Source organism: Aquarana catesbeiana, linkage group LG06 (genome assembly GCF_042186555.1).
Source record: "Aquarana catesbeiana isolate 2022-GZ linkage group LG06, ASM4218655v1, whole genome shotgun sequence".
In the NCBI taxonomy this organism is placed as follows: Eukaryota; Metazoa; Chordata; class Amphibia; order Anura; family Ranidae; genus Aquarana; species Aquarana catesbeiana.
In genome coordinates this window covers 112,712,206-112,719,330 of record NC_133329.1, presented here as the reverse complement: position 1 = coordinate 112,719,330, position 7,125 = coordinate 112,712,206, and the positions used below count along the sequence as shown (strand labels likewise).

The 7,125-nt window shown below is 41.2% G+C and overlaps 1 pseudogene; it reads right to left on the bottom strand.

The window, feature by feature from the left end:
- Positions 1-255: 255 nt before the first annotated feature.
- On the bottom strand, positions 256-373 carry LOC141101973 (5S ribosomal RNA; annotated as a pseudogene).
- Between the last annotated feature and the right edge of the window lie 6,752 nt (positions 374-7,125).

Genomic DNA, 7,125 nt, shown 5'->3' with positions numbered 1-7,125 from the left:
TTGAATCCTGGCAGGACAATACCGTAAACTAAACGTACAGGCCCAAGTGCTCTGCCTGAATCTCTAGAATGTTAATGGGAAAGGCCATTTCTGATCTGGGCTACTTCCCTTGGACAGTTGTCTCTTCCAGGGCTGCTCCCCAACCCATAAAAAAGGTTGGCATATGTTGTTACCACTTCCCAGGTAACTGAAGGAAGGATTTTCCCCTTTGCAGATTTTTGGATATTAACCATAAACTTAGGCTCCGGCGCACCCAGCCTACAGCACCTGGTATTTCCAGGTGGTCTCCCATCCGGGTACTAACCAGGCCCGACCCTGCATATCCTCCAAATCAAGCGAAATCGGGCACTTTCAGGGTGATGTGGCCGTAGGCTTTGGAGTCAGACACATTGCGAATCTAGAGCTTGAACCCTTTGTTCCAAGCCGATAGGATACTGTTTTGCAGCAGTCTTAAATGAAAATGAGCATAAGGAATGGCCTCGAATGAAGCCACCATCTTTCCCAACAACCTCATGCAAAGTTGAATAGAAGAATTTATCTTGCTTTGCCACCTTAATCAGTTCCTTTATGGCGCTGATCTTTGCCTGGGGCAAGAATACCCTTTTCTAGGTGTATCTATGATCAGACCCAAGTATTTTAGCCTTCTTCATGGTTTTAAAGAAGATTTCTCCTAGGTTGAGAATCCGACCTAGATATTCCAGGTAGTTGAATGTAGTGACCATACTTTGGTCTAAGCGGACTACCGACTGGTCTATCAAGAACAGATCGTCTAGGTAAACCATAATCATTATACCTTGGGCCCTTAATTTGGCTAGAAGAGGGGCCAGAACCTTTGTAAACACTCAAGGTGCAGTAGCTAGACTGGGAAGCAGAGCTACACACTGAAAATAAAGATTTTCCAACTTGAATAGTTGATATTACTAGTGAGCGGGGAAATAGGCATATAGAGGTATGCATCTTTGATGTTGATTGACGCCAGAAGTTCTCCTCCTTGTAGGATGGAGATAACTGATTGGATTTACTCAATGCAAAAAAAGAGTGGTTATATTCAAGAACTGAATTTAGATTTTTTAGATCCAAAATGTACATTCAGATTTGGCACCGTGAAAAAGAGGTTTGAACCATACCCCAATCTCTGCTCTTACATGGGGGCCACCATGATCACTTTTTTCAAAAGATGGTCCAATACATTTAGCAGGGGGCTCTTAGTAGTGGGGGGGTTTATTAATTGTTTTACACCCCCCCTTTTTTTCTGTGGGCATTTGTATTAGATCTATTCTATTGATGTTTTCACCAAAAATCCTTCCCCCTCTTCTTTCCTCCTCCTCTTGCTGAAGGAGCATCCATTTATGTCTGTGCGCCCGGCACGGCAAGGACATCCTTTTTAGGATGGTTGGTGAGAGGCTGCCTTTTCCATCTGGCATCCACTCCCCCTTAGCCATGGATCAGTCTTTTCTGACTGTCTCCAGGGCACGTAGCCGTGACAGTGGGACTTGTCCGCGGCGCAGCCAGATGACATTCCTCCCTTATGTGTTCCAGCCTGGTTTTCGTGCATACGCGGGACGTTGCCAGCTTCTGCGCTGTGTGGAGGCAGGGCGCGGCCGAGGCTCAGGGGGCCCGTCGCGAACCTCTGATCCAGACACTCTCTCCAGCTGATTTCAATGTGAAATCAGCCAGGGCTGAACGAGCAGGGCTTTAAATTAAATGATTATCTATCATGGCTTTGGTGAGGATGGTCTGAGGAAATCTTGGCTGGAGTTTACATCAAAGTCAAAGATATTTTTCTTTACCTTTGTTTATTTAAACAGTGATGGGCACTTCTCTGACCAATGTATTATTACACCGGTCTTGGTTTTGTGTTCTCTCCCTTTTTTCACATATATATCCCTGTGACTTCTCTGTTTGACCATGTGAACATCTCAGCGTCGTCTGGGAGGTCTCCTTCACATTATCCATGCTATTGATTCTGACCATCCCACCTATATGTGGATTTTTTTACTTATAGGTAGGTTTCTTTTTTCTACCCAGTTCTTTACATCCAATATAGATTGTTTTATTCTTGTGTCAAGCCCTGTGATTTTTTGTGTCTTTACTCTTAGGTTTGCACCTTGGACCCCAGCTCACATACAGGAGCTGCGCCCAGGCCAGGACGCGGCGTCTTTTGGATGCTATTGGGGATTTTTCTCAGTCCCCCCCTTGGCATGCCTTGTCTGTTATTCATACGTATTATGGGCTAACCATTGGGGCATTGCGTGTGGGGAGCAGGATGCGAGGTTGCATATCTCCTATTTTTAATTTTGTGGATGCTTAGTTGTTCTATCAAGGAATATAATGTAAGTGACTCTTCTTGATGTAATTGATCTGGGATAGAAATTGCTTGTATTTATATTAATTATTAATTAATGATACTTTATGAACCCCCAGATATCAATTTCTTCATAAAGAACCCTGACGGAGGAATTGTTTTCTCTGGAGCACGTCGGGTCAAGGAGATATGTTCATTTACCATCTGACTGGTTTTCACTTTGTATCCATGTTCAAATGCATCCATATACTTTTATATATTTTTTTTATTTTTGATGTCACTGTTTGTTTAATAAAACAATTTATACCTATATTTTTTTTGCATTGTGGTAGCGCCTCCAAAAGTCCCATACCTAGGGGTATTCTTCTTTGTTTCAATGCTTGGGAGAAAGACTTCTTTTTCTCTGGATCCTTAGGAACGTTTGATCTGAGAAAACGAGAAGACGGGAACTCTTGGAACTCCAGTTTGTACCTTGGAGCTATTGAGGAAGTCCTCCATTTGTCTCGACACTCTTCCTGCCAGATCCTTGAGAACTGCAGAAGAATTCCCCCTATTCGAGCGAGCGGGGGTGCCTCCTCATAAGGAGGCTTCAGTATCTTGTAGGTTTCTTCCCCCAAGACCTCTTTTGTCCCTGGGGTTAACCCTGAGGATTACCTTTTGAACCTGAAGGCGGAAGCCGTGACTGCCTGAAGGCTGATGCCCCTGGCACAGGAGAAAGAGCGTTGAAACGAAAATACATTTACTCCTTTTCTTAAATGACAAAAGGAGTACTTTTTCCACTAGAATTTCTTTGGATGTATTATCCAAAACATCCCCAAATAGCTGTTTCACCGCAAAAAGAAACACTAGCCAGGAGCTTCTTGCATGGTGCTTAGCAAAGGGCGCAAGGCCTGAAGGATAGAATCTCTCATAGCAACTATTGCAAACATAAAGCTGCCAGAACCTGGGCCTGCTAAGCAGGATAACCTTGAACACCTGTTTAAACTGGTTTCTCAATGATTAACCAATTACTGGCAGCACAGGCTGAGACACTCAATCTGCCAGAGAAAAAAAATTTGATTTTTGGGGTTTTTCTAATAGGAATTCCAACTTTTTATCCGTTGGATCCCTAAGCATTTAAACATTGTCTGCTGGACAAGTCAAACTCTTATTCACAGAGGATATAGCAGTGTTAATTGCTGGTATACCCTACTTAATGAATTTTCTCCACCATAGGATAAAGCGTGAAAACTTTTTAGGAGGGAAAATAATGCTTATCTAGGTGATCCACTCAGATACAAAAAAGCTTTTCCAGCAAAGAATGGACAGGAAAGGCATGCACAGCTTGAGGAGGCTTTAGTAAACCCAAACACTCAGTTAAGGGTACATAAATGTGGAGCGGACCATTCAGCAAGAAATTGCACCATCAATCTTACAGATTGTGAAAGCTGATTCTCCCGTATTTGACACCTCAGAAGAGGAGTCATCAGCCTCACCATGGTCCCCTGTGGGAATTCATCTTCTCCTGCCCCTAGTTCCTCAGTTTGAGGGTCCTGGGTAATGGAAGAGAACCTCTCACATTTTGTCCCACACTTGGATGCGATTAAAGCTGCTAACCCTTTTTTTTTCAATCCTATCATGGCTGAGGAAAAAAGATCTTTTTAGTGACATAAACAGGGGCTGCAGTGTTGAAAACAGTTGCAAATATTTCATGGCCCCAATGCTCACTCTGACCAGCCACCCTCTCTCAGGGGAGGATGCCATGAGATGAGCAGGCTTTCCAGAGCTTGAGGGAGACCCTTTTAGCTCTTTTTTGGGGGTGTTTCAACCCCCCTTCTGACCTTAGCCCGGTGCACAAAGCAGAGGCATTACCAGAAGAACTCGCATCCACTGCTTGAGCAATAGTCCAGACACAACATAATACACATTACCTAGCCATGGTCCATTATTGTCGCCATCAGATAGCCTTTCCTAAGAAATGCCACAAAGCCATTGCTGGAATGCATGAAGACAGGAGGTGGCCACAAAGAGAGGCCACAGGAAATCAGCAGCACTGGGATGCAAAAAATAATTCAAAGGGGATGAAAAATGTATTTTCTAAAGGAAAAAATATGACAAATGTTTATGATATAGAGTTCTTTACCAAACAAAATATAATTTATTTAGTATTTACATGTTCTTTAAAAACTATATAAGGCAGGTATTACTACGTGTTGCTTGCAAATACTTTACAATTCTGTATACTGAATCCCGCTAACAGGATCACTTTTAGAATGGTGAGGTTTTAGGCAGAAATGGTGCATATTATTTCCCACTCAGCAGTATAAAAAAAAAGTGGCTAGCGGGAGCGTGTCTTAATGTGGCTTATTATATTATAACTCCCTATGGAATTCCCAGAGTCATTTAAATACAGTCAGGCAGAAAAATATATTTGTGTAATAAAGCCCATTAGTTACATAATAAAAAAAATAACTCACACACAGGGGACTTGGGACTTATTACAACCTGAACGGGATGCAAGCTGACAATATCTGCACCTCTAGGTTAACATTCAGAATTATCTTGATATCCATTACAGGATAATTTCAATAAAACATGCTCAGCCACACACCGTGTTGCTATTTCACATGGATATATTATGATTCTGTTTGTTTAATGCAGTAAATTAGTGTTGGTTAATACACACTGTGACCCTAGAATTGAATAATGGTAACCGGTAGCTTGTTATTAAGTATATACTGTAAAGATCTATCGATCTATCTATCTATCTATCTATCTATCTATCTATCTATCTATCTATCTATCTATCTATCTATCTATCTATCCCAATAGAAGAACTAAAATTCGTATTTATGGTTGGTGGAGGGACCAAGATTGTAAGGGACAATCCTTGCAAAACTGATTTCTAGCCCAATGCACCTCCTGTTATGATTACAATGATTGGGTCTCACTCACCCTGTTGGACTTTTCATGAATGTTACATTAAAGTAAACCCGTTTCTTGCCCATACCCAATAAAATAAGACTGCGGCTAGCCTACAGGCACATTAGGTTTGCCTGTTTTGTAATAGCCTACCTATTCAGACCACCTCTGGAACTCCCAGAAAAACCCACACTTACCAGGATTGGTGGAATAGGCACTACCCCTCCTACTTCCCACAAGCCAGTGCGCATTGGCAGAGTGACCTATCAGCAGGTCTGTGTATCCTCCTAAGGAAACAGGGCAGCATACAAAGAAATAAGCAAATAACTCTTGGAATGTCAGCTTTTGGGTGTAAACTTTGTAGATTTTGGGTGATTACATGGGAGGCCAGGATCCTACAGTTTTCAGTCCAGTTTTCTTCCAACCTTTACCTACACAAGCACCAATGATGGGGACCAGTTAAGCTGGTTGTTGTTTTTACTTTCATGACAACTAGAAGTTATACAGGACTCTCAAGTATACATCTAGTGCTCTCTTCATCATACATACAAAACTTCTGTCATTCCAGGGACTTCCTCTTCAGGCTGGATCTTAGAAAGCAGCCTCTTAACCTAAATATTAACAGATTTAAATGCATACCAATATCCTGATCCAGCACTCCACCAACATAACCTCATTCCACTTCAATCCAAAGCTCACTATACACATTTAAATAAGCCTGAACAACGTGTTTGTAAAAATAATATATATAAATATTTAAAAGGGAACGATAGGTCTGTTGAGGGAAGTAAAATAAGCACAGGAAAGACAAAGATCAATATTTGGTGCACTAAAGTGAGAATCCTAATGCCTTATACACACGATTGGACTTTCCGACAGGGAAATGTTCGATGAAAGGTCGTTGGCGGTAAATCCGACCGTGTGTATACTCCATCGGACAATTGTTGTCGGATTTTCCGCAGACAAATGTGTTGATGGATTTTCCAAGCGTGTGTACACAAGCCTGCCAGACAAAAGTCCAAAGTACAAACACGCATGCTCGGAAGCAAGGACGAGCCAGAAGTGGGCGGTCTTGTAAATTAGCGTCCGTAATGGAGAATTAACATTCGTGACATGGCAAATTATGAAATCTCAAAATGCATATTCTCTTCTTCTTTAATGGGATAATAATGAAGCTGCTTTGCTGGTGATACTGATGGAGTTATTGCAAACAAATTTTCAAAGCCTTTTTTCTTTCTAGTGATATCAAGAATAATATTATTATGCTTTTTTTTTTTTATTTGGGAACCACAACACCATTATCCTGTAGTTTTTAAATCAAAGATACAACTATGTTGGTGTTCCTTGTCAATATTACATTGTATTTTTTTAAATGTAACTGCCTACTCCCAAAATGTCATTTGAAGTAAAACACATAGCCAAGTATTTTTCTCCACAATTTTTGTATTGTGCATTAAAAAAAGAAACAAATAAAATTAGACATGCTATCTACCAATAGAACTTAACCAAAAAGTACATTCTATGCATCCAAAAATATTGAAAATATACCAAAGCAAATCCTTATTCAATCAAAAAAGTGTCAAAGCAATAACTCCAAGGCCAATAATACATAACACGTTATCTGCTCCAATTCCGCAACATGGCTGGTTGGCGAACGGACGTTCAGAAACGAACTGAAAAGTGCAAAATGAAAAGTGCGAAATAAAAAGCGTGAATCAACACTCATCAAACTTCTACCAACACGAAATTAGCAGAAGGAGCCCAAAGGGTGGTGCTAAAGAGCTGAAAAACAACGTAGTATGTCACTATGTTCACATTTGTTGGCCAACAAATGTGTGGCCGTGTGTATGCAAGACAAGTTTGGGCCAACACCCTTCAGACAAAAGTCCACGGTTTTGTTGGCCAACAATCCGATCGTG